This window comes from Echinops telfairi, unplaced genomic scaffold, assembly GCF_000313985.2.
Source record: "Echinops telfairi isolate 266 unplaced genomic scaffold, ASM31398v2 ScPeMD7_7469;HRSCAF=8507_0, whole genome shotgun sequence".
In the NCBI taxonomy this organism is placed as follows: domain Eukaryota; kingdom Metazoa; phylum Chordata; class Mammalia; order Afrosoricida; family Tenrecidae; genus Echinops; species Echinops telfairi.
Window position 1 is genome coordinate 73,151,358 of NW_022111372.1, and position 12,520 is coordinate 73,163,877.

The following is a 12,520-nucleotide window of genomic DNA, read 5'->3' on the forward strand; positions in this document are numbered from 1 at the left end:
TGGATGATCTTCAGCAAAAACGTACTTGCATGTGATATCAATGATATTGTTCTATGATACGTGCATTCTGCTGGGCCACCTTTCCTTGGCATGAGTACAAATATAGATCTCTTCCAGTCCATGGCCAAATAGCTATCTTTCAAATTTCTTGCATAGATATGCGAATGCTTCCAGTGTTTCATCATCTTGTGGAAACATTTTAATAAGAATCCCATCAATTCCTGGAAGTTACTTTTTGGCTAATGCTTTCATTTCAGCTTGAATTATTATAATAGCATTGGTTCATGTCCATATGCTACCTCTTACAATGATGGAATGTTGACTAACTGTTTTGGTACAATGATTCTGTATATTCTTTTGATCTTCCTTGAATACTTCCTGTATCATTCAATATTTTGTCCATAGAATCATTTAGGATTACAATCCAGGGCTTGATTTTTTTCTTGAGTTCTTTCAGTTTAAGATATGCTGAGCATTTTTTTTCCTCTTTGGTTTTCTAATTCTTTGCACATTTCATTATAATATTTCACTTTTTCTTCTCAGGCTACCCTTTGAAATTTTCTGTTCAGCTCTCTGACTTCGTCATTTCTTCCATGTGCCTTAACTACTCTACGATTAAGAGCAGTTCCAGAGTAACTTCTGGCATCCACTTTGATCTTTTCTTTCTTGTCTTTTTAATGATCTTTTGTTTTCTTCGTGTATGATGTTCATGATGTCATACCAGAGCTCATCAAGTCTTTTGCTATTTGTGTTTAATGCATCAAATCTGCTCTTAAGATGTTGTCAAAATTGGGGTAGAATAGGCTCAAAATTGTACAGGGACTTTTGTGGATTTGTTTAATTTTCTTCAATTTCAACCTGAACTTACATATGAGCAATTGATGATCTGTTCCACAGTCAGCCCTGGTCTGATTTTAGTGTAGATAATGAGCCTCTCCATAATCTCTTCCCACAGATATTGTCAATTTGATTCCTGTGTGTACCTTCTGGAGATGCCCATGCGTATAGTCACCTTGTGTATTGTTGAAAAAAATTATTTGCTATGAACAAGTGGTGGGTCCTATAAAATTCTATCATGCCATCTCCAGCATCATTTCTATCACAAGACCATATTTTCCAACTAGTGTTCTTTCCTCTTTGTTTCCAATATTTCCATTCTGATTCCCAATAATTATCAATGTTTCTTGATTCTATGTTGATCAATTTCAGAGTTTGGTAGAAATTCTCGATTTCTTCATCACTGACTCTGGTGATTGGTGAATAAATCTTGATAATAGTTGTATTGAATGGATTTCCAAGAATAGAGATTGACATTATTTTATCACAGACAGCATTGTACTTCAAAAGCAGTTCTTAAAATGTCCTTTTTTGACTACACAGGGTTACGTCTGTGGTGCATAGGGTCGCTATGGGTTAGAGCTGACTCAATGGCAATTAAAAACAACAACAACAACAACTACTGAGGTCACAGTCCTGATGCCATTGAAATGAAGTTGGAAAGCTTGCTTGCTTTGGCTAGGTTGTGATCCTGCAGCTGGCAAGCACATCAACCTCCTGTTCTTGGGACTTGTGCCAATGACCTACCACATTGCCTGCCAATTCCAGGAACTCTCAATGTCCTGCTATCTGAGCCGCCATCTGACCTGAGGACCTTAGATTCATTTACCTCTCTAGTCACAAGCCTGACTTGCTGACCTAGGATCCATTCGCTTCTGCAGCCATCAGCCTGTGGAGATTTTGGTTGAACTTACCTGCTACTCTCTCTTCATATCTCTACAAAGAGAGAAATAGATATATTTGTCACTGGTTTTGCTTTTCTAGAGAACCTAGCCTAACACAGGGAGAAATAATAAAAGATAAATGTCACAGAAAAAAAAATGTCCTTTTTGATGATGGATACAATGACATGCCCCTTGATTGTGTCACTCCCAGCACAGTAAACGCAATGATTTTCTGATTCAAAATGGCTTATCCCTATCAATTTCAACTCACTAACACAGAACATATGTTCCATTTCATTTTTAATGACTTCAAAATGTCCTGGATTCAATCATCCTATACTCTAAGTTCTGATTATTAATTGATGTTTGCAGCTGATTCTTCTCATTTGGAGTCGTGCCCCATCAGCAGCTAAAGGTCTGGAAGGTTCTCCTCCTTCAGGCTTTACTCCATCCATGCTATTATTATTGACTGTACTTTGAGAAGGCAGCTTTTCCTCAGTCATATTTTGAGTACTTTCCAACATGAGGGGCTCATTTTCTTGCGCACTCTGTCTAACAATGTTCTACTTCAAGAGAAGAGCAACGAAGACATGAGGTTTTCAGTAACTGACAATATTTGGATGCTGTCTGTAGAGTTTTCAGTAGCTAATTTCTCTGACGTGGACAGCCTATTCCTTCTTCATAGTCTGTTCTTCACTGGGAAGCTACGCTGAAACCTGTTCACTTTGGGAGGCTCTGCTGATATTGAATAATAGTAACAAAGCCGTTAGTATCAGAGCAATGCACAAGCACCACAGTATGACAAACTGGTAGACTGTGAGATAGGCATCAACACAACACAACACAAAGCAAACCCCCACTATCATCAAGTAGATTCTGACTCAATAAACCTATTGAACCTGCTCCATAGGTCTTGGATTTCCAAGACTGTACATCTCTTGGGCTGTATTGGAGCAGGCAACCTCATATTTCTGATACAGAACTGCTGGTGTTTATCAGTCCAATGATTAACCTACTACAACCTGGTGGTAACACCATGGCAATGGTGAGCATAGATTCCCCCAACTGTATTTTTGTTTTTAAATAGAGTGATAGGCATATACTTTACATATTATACAATTTAATTGCTCAATCATATCAAGAATTGTTGTGCAATAAACACCAAATTTTAGAACATTTTCTTCCCATATTCTTTGTTCCCATACTTTCCTATCCCCCCACCCCAACCTCCACTATAATGCCCCTTCCTAAAAAAAACAAACTCGCTCATATTGCGTCAATTCTGACTCATCTAGGGACCTTGTAGGACAGGTTTGAACTGCCCCTGTGGGTTTTAAGACTATAACTATTTGCAAGAATAGAAGCAAGCCTCATCTTTCTGCGCAGGAGCACTTGATGTTCTCCAGCAACTGACATTTTGGTTAACAGCCCAGTGAATGACCCACTATGCCACCAGGGCTAGTGCCATGGCCTTAGGTAATTATGACTCTAGTTACTGTCTCTATCTTGGATAGAGATCTTGGATGGAGTTCTCTATTCCCATATAGGGTTACAGTCTCTGACCCTCTCGGGGCCAGTTCTAGCCAGTCCTATAGGGTCTCTGTGAGGGACATCAACTTGATGGCAGCGAGTTTGGTTTGGGTTTGGATTTAATATACAGAAAATCATACAAAACGCAAACAGGAAGCAAACAAACCCAACAATGACTAGACAAACTAGAGAAAAGCCTTGGTTGAAAAGAAAATGGAAAATATAAAAAACTAAAACAAATCTGAAATGGGTCAAAAGGATAATCAAACATTTGAATCTAACTACATTAGACATCCCTCGACTGTAAAGATGGTGAGTTGCATACCCTGTCTGAGTCTCAGATTCAAATCTGTACAACTGAGCATAAAATGGAATGCCAATTAGCTGTGGCTAAAGGAGAGAAGCCTTTGGAATGAGACAAAATCTGTTGCTCTCAGGTATGTTCTTATTTATTGTGCCTCCATTTACGTCAGTACAGAACTGTGCCTCGTTGGTTTCCAGTCTTCAGGTATAGATCCCCAGGCATTTCATCTGAGGCAACACTGGGTAGACTTACATTTCTAACCTTTGGCTAGCAGCCAAAAATATTCTAACTCTTAGAAGCCCAGGGACTAGAAAAACAGGTTCAAGTTTTTGATAAAACACTTAGGCTTCTAATCTAAAATGAGATTATTGATAGTATTTACCTAACAATATTATTTTAGCAGTATATGTAATTAAGACCAGATAAGGCACATTAGAAATCTTCAATAGATGGTAGATCATTCCTACCATGGTAGAAGACAGAGGAATATTAATTATTTCATTATTCCATTTTTATTTCTCTATTCCTGGTATGTATATATATTATATTCCAAATCAGTATAATTTTGGGGAAATAAAAAGCTAGCTTAAGCACTTAAATACCAGGTCAAGATCTGTTAGGGATCTTTTTGACAAATTTCTAAGACATGACAGAAATAATATTGACATCAGACTCCAAATGTCTTGCAAACCACATCAGCTTCATTGATGGTTATATCCCTGATGCCAAGTATTTTCCTAACACATAGTCACACTCAACAACTATGTGAATGTGTAATTAACTATCTCCCAATTTACCTAACTAATCTTCCCTGTTGTAATCAGTTCAAGAAAGGTCTGATTATTATAGAATAAATACTTTTCTCTCAATCCTAATGATCACAGGTGTGCCCTAATCTTTAAAAAATATGAACAAATTTACAGGGCAAATAAAGTATAAAATAAGTCCTTTCAAATGGTTCCATTGTGCTTTGGTGCACTTGAACTCTGACTCAATAGAGCAAAATCTAAGTTATTATTTTATCCCCTAAATTTGCCCATACTTATGTCATGTATAGTAAGACACTTTCATCTTTATAACTTTAATCTCCAATTCACTCATTCCTTCATGAATTTTTCACTCATTCACTGTTTCTTAAGCACCTTGTATCTCTGTTTATCAGCTGCAAATAACAGAAAACTCACTCAACAGAAATGTGTCATTACACACAGCAGAAAGTACAGAGACCAACCGAGTTTCTTGTTTCATTTGATTCAGCAGCTCCCAAAGGTCATCGAAGACTCAGATTTACTTTAGTCTCTCGACTGCTGTCCTCCTTGTGGGCTTTATTTAAATTGGCAGACAAGTGACCCCTGTGGTTACAGGTGTGCTTGTCCACCCACCAGTCAGGAGTCTTTCTTCCACATCTTTCTGTAGAACAGGTGCCCAGTGTGGGCCAGGCTCTTCAGATACCAGTGTTAATGATATCTTCATTACTTCTTTCCAAGTTTAGCTGTTAATGAGTCTAAGCCAATTAAGATAATTCCATTTGTCTGTCCACAATCTCTGAAGAAAGACTGGGTATTCTACCTCTGTAAAGAACAGCAGTCATGGAAACCCACAGGGGCAGTTCTATCTTGTCCTACAGGATCACTGTAAATCAGCATTGTCTTGATGGTATTAAGTTTGTTTTTGTGGGTTGGAGCCCACAATCTATAGAGGGATGCACAGGTGACAAACCCTAGACAAGATATACTCAAACAGGGGATTTTTAAGAGTTCATAGAAAAATTGAATAGAAAGATATGGAATTTTTCCATTATCTTTAAGATTTTTAAGAGTTCATAGAAAAATTGAATAGAAAGATAATGGAATTTTTCCATTATCTTTAAGATTTTTAAGAGTTCATAGAAAAATTGAATAGAAAGATAATGGAATTTTTCCACAAACATTTTGAATTGCCCTCATAGAAAGAGATGTAAATCAGGAATTTAATCCTTCTTCTGCCTCTGGACTCAGGTGTCTGAAGAGGTGATTCCTGGAACTATTAATAGTCATCTTGTCACCACTAAATATATATGTAAATATACATTTATGTAAAAATTTATACATAAATATGTGTGTGTATAAACAGAGTAGAGAGATAGGAGTCCTGTATCTAACTGATCAACGCTGACACTGTCCTATCTCTGAATTTCTCATTCTGTGATTAATCTTAAAATAAACCCTTATTACTTAAGCTAATTGTAGTTGTGTCTTTGAGACAGCTCCAGTTTAAATGATTGTGATTCACAGCTATTATTGTGCAAATTCAAACATAACTAAAGGAAATGGAAAATCCATTTATTTCTCATGATCATTTATAAGAGAGAAAAACTCACCCAGAATCTACCCACCCCTGAACTCCCTCTCATATATAATCACAAACTAGAGGAATTGGATTACCTAAGGGACCCCTGAGCTCTTTGAAGTGTTGAGGAGCAAGGGTGTCACCTTGAGGATGAAGGTGCATTTGATTCAAGCCATAGTATTTTACATCGCTTCATATGCATGTTAAAGTGGTACACTGAATAAGGAAGACAGAGGAAGAATCGATACATTTGAATTATGGTGCTAGAAAACAACATTGAAAGTATCATGACTGCCAGAGACTATGTCACGAGTTTTGAGGGAGTTCTTAGGAGAGACTAGTCTCTAGACAAGGACCACAAGCTTGGTAAAATAGAAAGTTAGTGAAAAGAGGAAGACTTTGAGTGAGACAGAGTGACGTAGTGCCTAAAACAATAGGCTCAAATATAAGAATTGTTGAAAACTCCACAGGATGGGGCAGTTACATTCTCTTGTATATTTACTGGGAACAGACTTAATGGCACCTAACAACAACAACAACAAACAGGCCCGAGAAGCCCTAATGGTGCTTTGGGCTAGGCCTTGAGCTGTAAATTTGTCACTTCAAACCCACAAGGTGCTCTGTGATAGAAAGAAGAGGCTCTCTGCTCTCGTAAAGATTTAATCTCAGGATCTACTGGATTGCATGGGTTTGGTTGTTGATTTTAAACCAAATCAGATTCACCCTGGGATCTGGAACTGGTACCAGTTAGGGCACTACTTAAGAGAATCAACTCAAGGTAATTTTTTTTTTAATACTTAGGCATGGGAGGGAGGGGAAATATGGTGTCCAGGTAGATTTACCCACCTGGAACTCCTGTTGCCAGACCAGAAATGTAAGAGGTAAGGATAACAAGATTGGGAGGCCAAGTCCTAAAATTAGGATCAGGATACTAGGGTGCGGCCCAGACCCCTGCTTTTTAAAATTTTCACTCACAAAGCAAACTGAGAATGCACTGAAATGCTCTAGGTTCATTGTGCTGGGCTTGTGGGTTCCAGATGGAGCCCCTGCCAGCATCCCAATCCCACAGTGAGCAGCGATTATCCCAGGCTGCTGCCTAAAAGTGGTCATAATCCCAGACTCGAAGCGAGCCTCTAAAAACTAGTCACAAGACCCAACTCCAGAGTTCCCAGTGCTGTTAGCTACATTGTGCTCATAGCCTATGGGTCAGTGTGGGTAGTCATAGATTTGCAACAATTGAAAAGATGTCAGGACATTTACCTGAGTCAGATTGCAGTGTGGCAGAGCACAAGCAGGTAGCTATAGCCCAGGGGGTCAAATTCAGTTCCAGTTGGCCGAGAAGAAAACAACCTCTCTGATAAACTAGATCTCCTCTCCTGGGGGTCAGCGTGACAGCCCTGATATCAGGGCATCCCAAAAGCCCAATATAAAAAAGAGAAAAAATATTTTCTTGGTAAAAAACTCAAATCCCAGGCTCATTGTTTAACTCCAAGGCAAACCTGCAGAACAGGTACTTTAGTATACATTAACATAATAAGGTAGCCAGAGCTAAGGAATGCCAAAAGTTAGCTACAAAGCCGCAAAGGCTTTCAGCATAGCAAAGAGCCTCTGGAGAAAATATCAGTCTCAGAATAATTTCACTGAGTACAAACTGAGAGCCCATAGCCAGGGGACCAATTTAATTTAATTCAATTCCAGTTGGTCTGGGGAAAAAAAACAAAATGAAAACTTCTCTGAGCTACTGGGGCACCAGCAGTCTTGGCACAAGCTAGGGAAACTCCGCAAGCCCAACAGGGGGGAGCTAATGTCTAGCCTCAGTGGTCCTACACTCAGCAGGGGAGGTCCTGCCTGTCTGTCCTTCACATGGCTGGGGACACCCTGCCTGTCCTGGGGCTCTACACGTGGCTGAGGAAACGTCCCCAACCTGCTGCAGTACTGCATACAGCACAAGGCAGCTATACCAGTCCTCTCCAGCACTCCACACTGCTGCAGGAGCCTCCACCTGGCCTCCCCTGTGATCTTGCATACGAGGGTAATTCCACCCAGCATCTGCGGGACCCTGCACCAAGTGGGCACACCACTCCACCACCTTGAGGCAGGGTTGGAACTCCTCAAGCCCCATGGTCGGGCAATCAGGGCTCAGCTATCTCCTTATTTTTAAATCTTTCTTCTTTATTTATTCTCTTTCCCACTGCAGTTGGTCTCAGCAGGCCCGGGTTTGCTTGTTTTTCTTTCTTTTTTCTTCTTTTTCTTCTTCTCTTCTTCACTTTCCTTTCACATGCCACTGCTGGCTTTTGGACAATTACCTTGCACCTAGGGCAACTCTGCCTAAACAGCAGGGGTTGCTCTAACCTGCCTTCTCTGGGAGTGTTGCACACTACAAAAGGCAGCTATGAGAGCTCTCTCTAACACTCCATGTTGCTGAAGAAACCTCCGCCTGGCCTCCACGGTGATCTTGCCGACAAGGGCAATCCTACCCAGCACCCGTGGGACCCTACACCAAATGGGCACACCCACGCACCACCTTGGGACAGGATTTAAACCTCTCCAGGCCCACATTTAGGTGGTCAGGAATCAGCTATCTCATTATGCTTTATTTTTTTTCTTCACTTTCCCACCACATTTAGACTCAAGGAGCACAGCTGTGGGGACTTTTTTCCCTTCTTTTTCTTTCTTCTTTTTTTTCTTATCTTTTTCTCTCCTCTCCCTCTCTTTCCTTCCACATGCCACTGCTGGCTTGCAGACCCCTACCCTCTGCTTAGGGAAACTCTGCTCAACCACGGGGAGAGCTCCAACCTGCCCCTTGTGGCAGTGTTGCACAGAACATGAGGCAGTGAGGCACATGTCACGGCGTGGGCTCAGCTATCTGTATCTATCTATCTATTTATTTATTTATTTTCTTCTTCCTTCCCTTTTTCTTCTTTTCCACTCTTCTTTATCTCTCTTTTTCCTGCCACATGCCCAGCAGGCTCACTTTTTCTTTTTTTGTTTCTTTGGGTTTTTTGTTTTGTCTTTGCTTTTGTGTGTGTTTGTTTTTTATTTTTGCTCTTGTCTTTGTTATCTCCTTTCTCTATTTTTCTTCTATTCTCCTTCTATGACCTTTCATAAGTCACTACCAACTTCCAGGCCACTCCCCTCCACCTAGGGCAACTCTGACTGTCCATCTAAAACAGATGGAAATCGAGCTACCATATGACCCAGCTATCCCCCTACTGAGCATATACCCAGAAGCGACCAGAAACAAACCATGGCCAGATATCTGTGCTTCGATGTTCATCACAGCACAGTTCACAATTGCAAGTACTTGGAAGAACCCACATTTTCATCAACAGATGAATGGATCAAAATACAGTGTAACATACATACGATGAAATACTATGCGTCTCTAAATAGCATCAATAAACCCATGAAGCACATTGCTGCATGGGAAGAACTGGAGGAAAGCATGCTAAGCGAAGTAAGCCAAGCACAAAAGGACAAGTACAATATGATTCCACTGAGGTAAGCTTAAAAAAATGTGGCATAGGAGAAAAGCTACTATACACATACATTCCTAGGATGAGGTGCAGGTACTATGTCAGGGACCAAACCCAATCCAGGGATACATACAGCAGCCAATGAAATAGGACAGGGAAAGAAGGAGGGGAAAAAAGAAGACATGAGTAGGGTGGAGCATGCACCAACTCACCCAAGAGGAGGGTATTGTTTATATCTCCACAAGAGAGGGAGAGAGAGACCAGGCTTCAACGCAATGCACCAAGATGTGAATACAACATACTGGCATGTACCAGGGAACCAATAGAGAGGTCTGTTGGGCCGGCCCCAATCCCAAATGTGTGCACATTCCTCTCCTCCCCTCCCCTGCCCAAAAGAATGCACTTCAGCAGACAACAATGAAGCTATAGCTTGGGGAGAGGGGCAAGTCTGATTAAAACACACAGGAGAAATGAAGAGGGAGGGAGAGAGAGTGGAGCACATCCTGGCCCCCCAGGCCCTGAGGATGATATTCCTGCTCAGAGCAGACAATGCACAGAGAGGACCATAGGGCCGGCCCCACCATGAGACACGACATCCCTCACTGAACCACAGTGCTACGGGGACAATACTGGAGACACAATGTGGGAATTGTGCCCAATCTGACCCCATCACACTTGGGTGAAACACTGCAGGCATACAACAGAGGAGCAAATTGATGAAGTTCCCGGGGAAAACCAAAAATAGACTTTGGGGACAGAATGTGGCACACCATCAGACTTGACTGGAAAACACTTGTAATGGCCAACAAACAGACCCTGAACTATTTATAGGCTTTCTTTTTGTTGTTGTTATTGCTTTGTGGTTTTGACTTCCTTTGTTGTTTTGTTTGGTTTTGACTAGCTTTTGCACTTAGTAATGTCTCTGCATGTCTATCTAGATAAGATAGGATGGATAAACTATTCAGAGACAAAAAGAATGGGACCAATGTTTCTGGGGGGATATGGGAGAAGGGGAGGTGGTAGAAAGGAAGTGGGGAGCAACCAACCTAGGGACAAGGGGACAACAAGTGAACTAAAAATCAATGGGGAGAAGGGAGTAGGCTGCCTAGTGGGCTTAATCAAGGGCAATGTAGCAGTGAGGAATTACCAAACATGAATGAAAGCCGTACATAATGGTTGGGACAAGAGGGAAGTAGAAGGAACTAGAAGAACAAACCAGGAGACAGAGGACATTTATAGAAGTCTAAATACTGGCATATGTATATGTAAATATGTTTATATATAATGAGAGGGGAATAAATCTATGTAGTTATATCTATATGTTAAGAATTAAGGTTGCAGATGGACATTGGGCCTCCACTCAAGTACTCCCTCAACACAAGAACACTTTGTTCAAATAATCTGTCATTCTGTGTTGCTCACCTTCCCGACATGATCACTGAAGACAAAATGAGTACATAAGCAAATGTGGTGAAGAAAGCTGATGGTGCCTGGCTATCAAAAGATATAGTGTCTGGGGTCTTAAAGGCTTGAAGATAAACAAGCAGCCATCTAGCTGAGAAGCAACAAAACCTACATGGAAGAAGCACACCAGACTGTGTGATCATGAGGTATCCATGGGATCAGGTATCAGGCATCTAAGACCCAGAACAAAATCATACCCAATGTGAATAGGGGGAGGGGGTGTGGACTGGAGACCCAACGCCCATCTGTAAACAATTGGATATCACCTCACAGAAGGGTCACAAGGAAGAGATGAGTCAATCAGGGTGCAGTACAGCACTGATGAAAGACACAACTTTGCTCCAGTTCTTTAATGCTTCCTTCCCCCCACTACCATGACCTGAATTCTACCTTTCAAATCAGATTAGACAAGAACATGCACACTACTACATATAAGAGCCTGCAACACAGGGAATCCAGGATAGATAAATGCCTCAGTGCCAACAACTAGAATAAAGATACCAGGAGGATAAGAGGAAGCTGCAGAGAGAAAAGGGGAATTGATCACAAGGATTGACATATAATCCCTTCCCAGGGGGTCAAACAACAGAAAAGTGGGTGAAGGGCAACAGAGGATGATGTAAGATATGAAAATAGTAATCTATAAGTTATCAAGGGTTCATGATAGAGGGAGGGGAGGGAGGGGGAAATGAGGAGCTGATATCAAGGGCTCAAGTGAAAGAAAATTCTTTGAAAATGATGATGGCAGCTTATGTACAAATGTGCTTGACACAATGGAAGAATATATGGATTGTGATAAGCGATGTAAGAGCCCTAAATAAATGTATTTCATAAAAAAACTACTTAGGGATGGATACAAAAATAAATCTGGCATGGAAGAAATAGAGTGAGAATGTTCCTGTAAAGACTCATCTCATGTTCTTTGGGCATGTTATCAGGAAAAAGCCATCAGTGAAAACTATAGGGTCAGTGAAAGAGAGAAAAGCCACACAAGGTGGACTGACAGTGGCTGCAACAATGGTTTCAAACATAGCAAGGACTGTCAGGGTGTGGCAGCACCAGGCAGGATTTCTTTCTTTGGTACAAAGGGTCGCTGTACGTTGATTCTCAACAATATTAACAATAAGGACAATGGCTGCATGGCTGGGAGGGGTAGCTGCCTGAATAAAAATTGAGCTCTTGTGGAATGGAAGAGGATGGTTAGTAGTTAGATATCCATCCCCTGCATCCTGCTTTTGACCATTTGTGTGGTATGTATTGGTTTTGGGGCTCTCCATGGTAGGACATATTTATAACAGCTCTGTTTCAATAATCAAATAAGTCTGCCTCCTTCATACCCCTATTTTTTGGAATCTCAGAATCTCTTAAATCTAAGCCATTTCATCAGATTTCTAACTACTCTATGTGGGCTTGAGTCCAGATGTGGATTTTGCTAACAAAGGTCTTATCCGAAGTAGAATTGAGGCAGGCATCTTTCCACCTCCCACTAATTTTGCAGAGCTAATGAAACCATTCTGAAGCACACTGGTATATTCAGAAGCACAATCTGGCTTCCAGGCACACTTCTAATACCCTCATTTCCAATGAACCTTTCCTAAAGCTATGGCATCAGATTCCTGGAACCTAGAAAACTATTCCCCAAATGGGAAAGAGCTTTTCCTTTGGAGGCTGTATGGTGTAGTGGTTAATGGAGATGG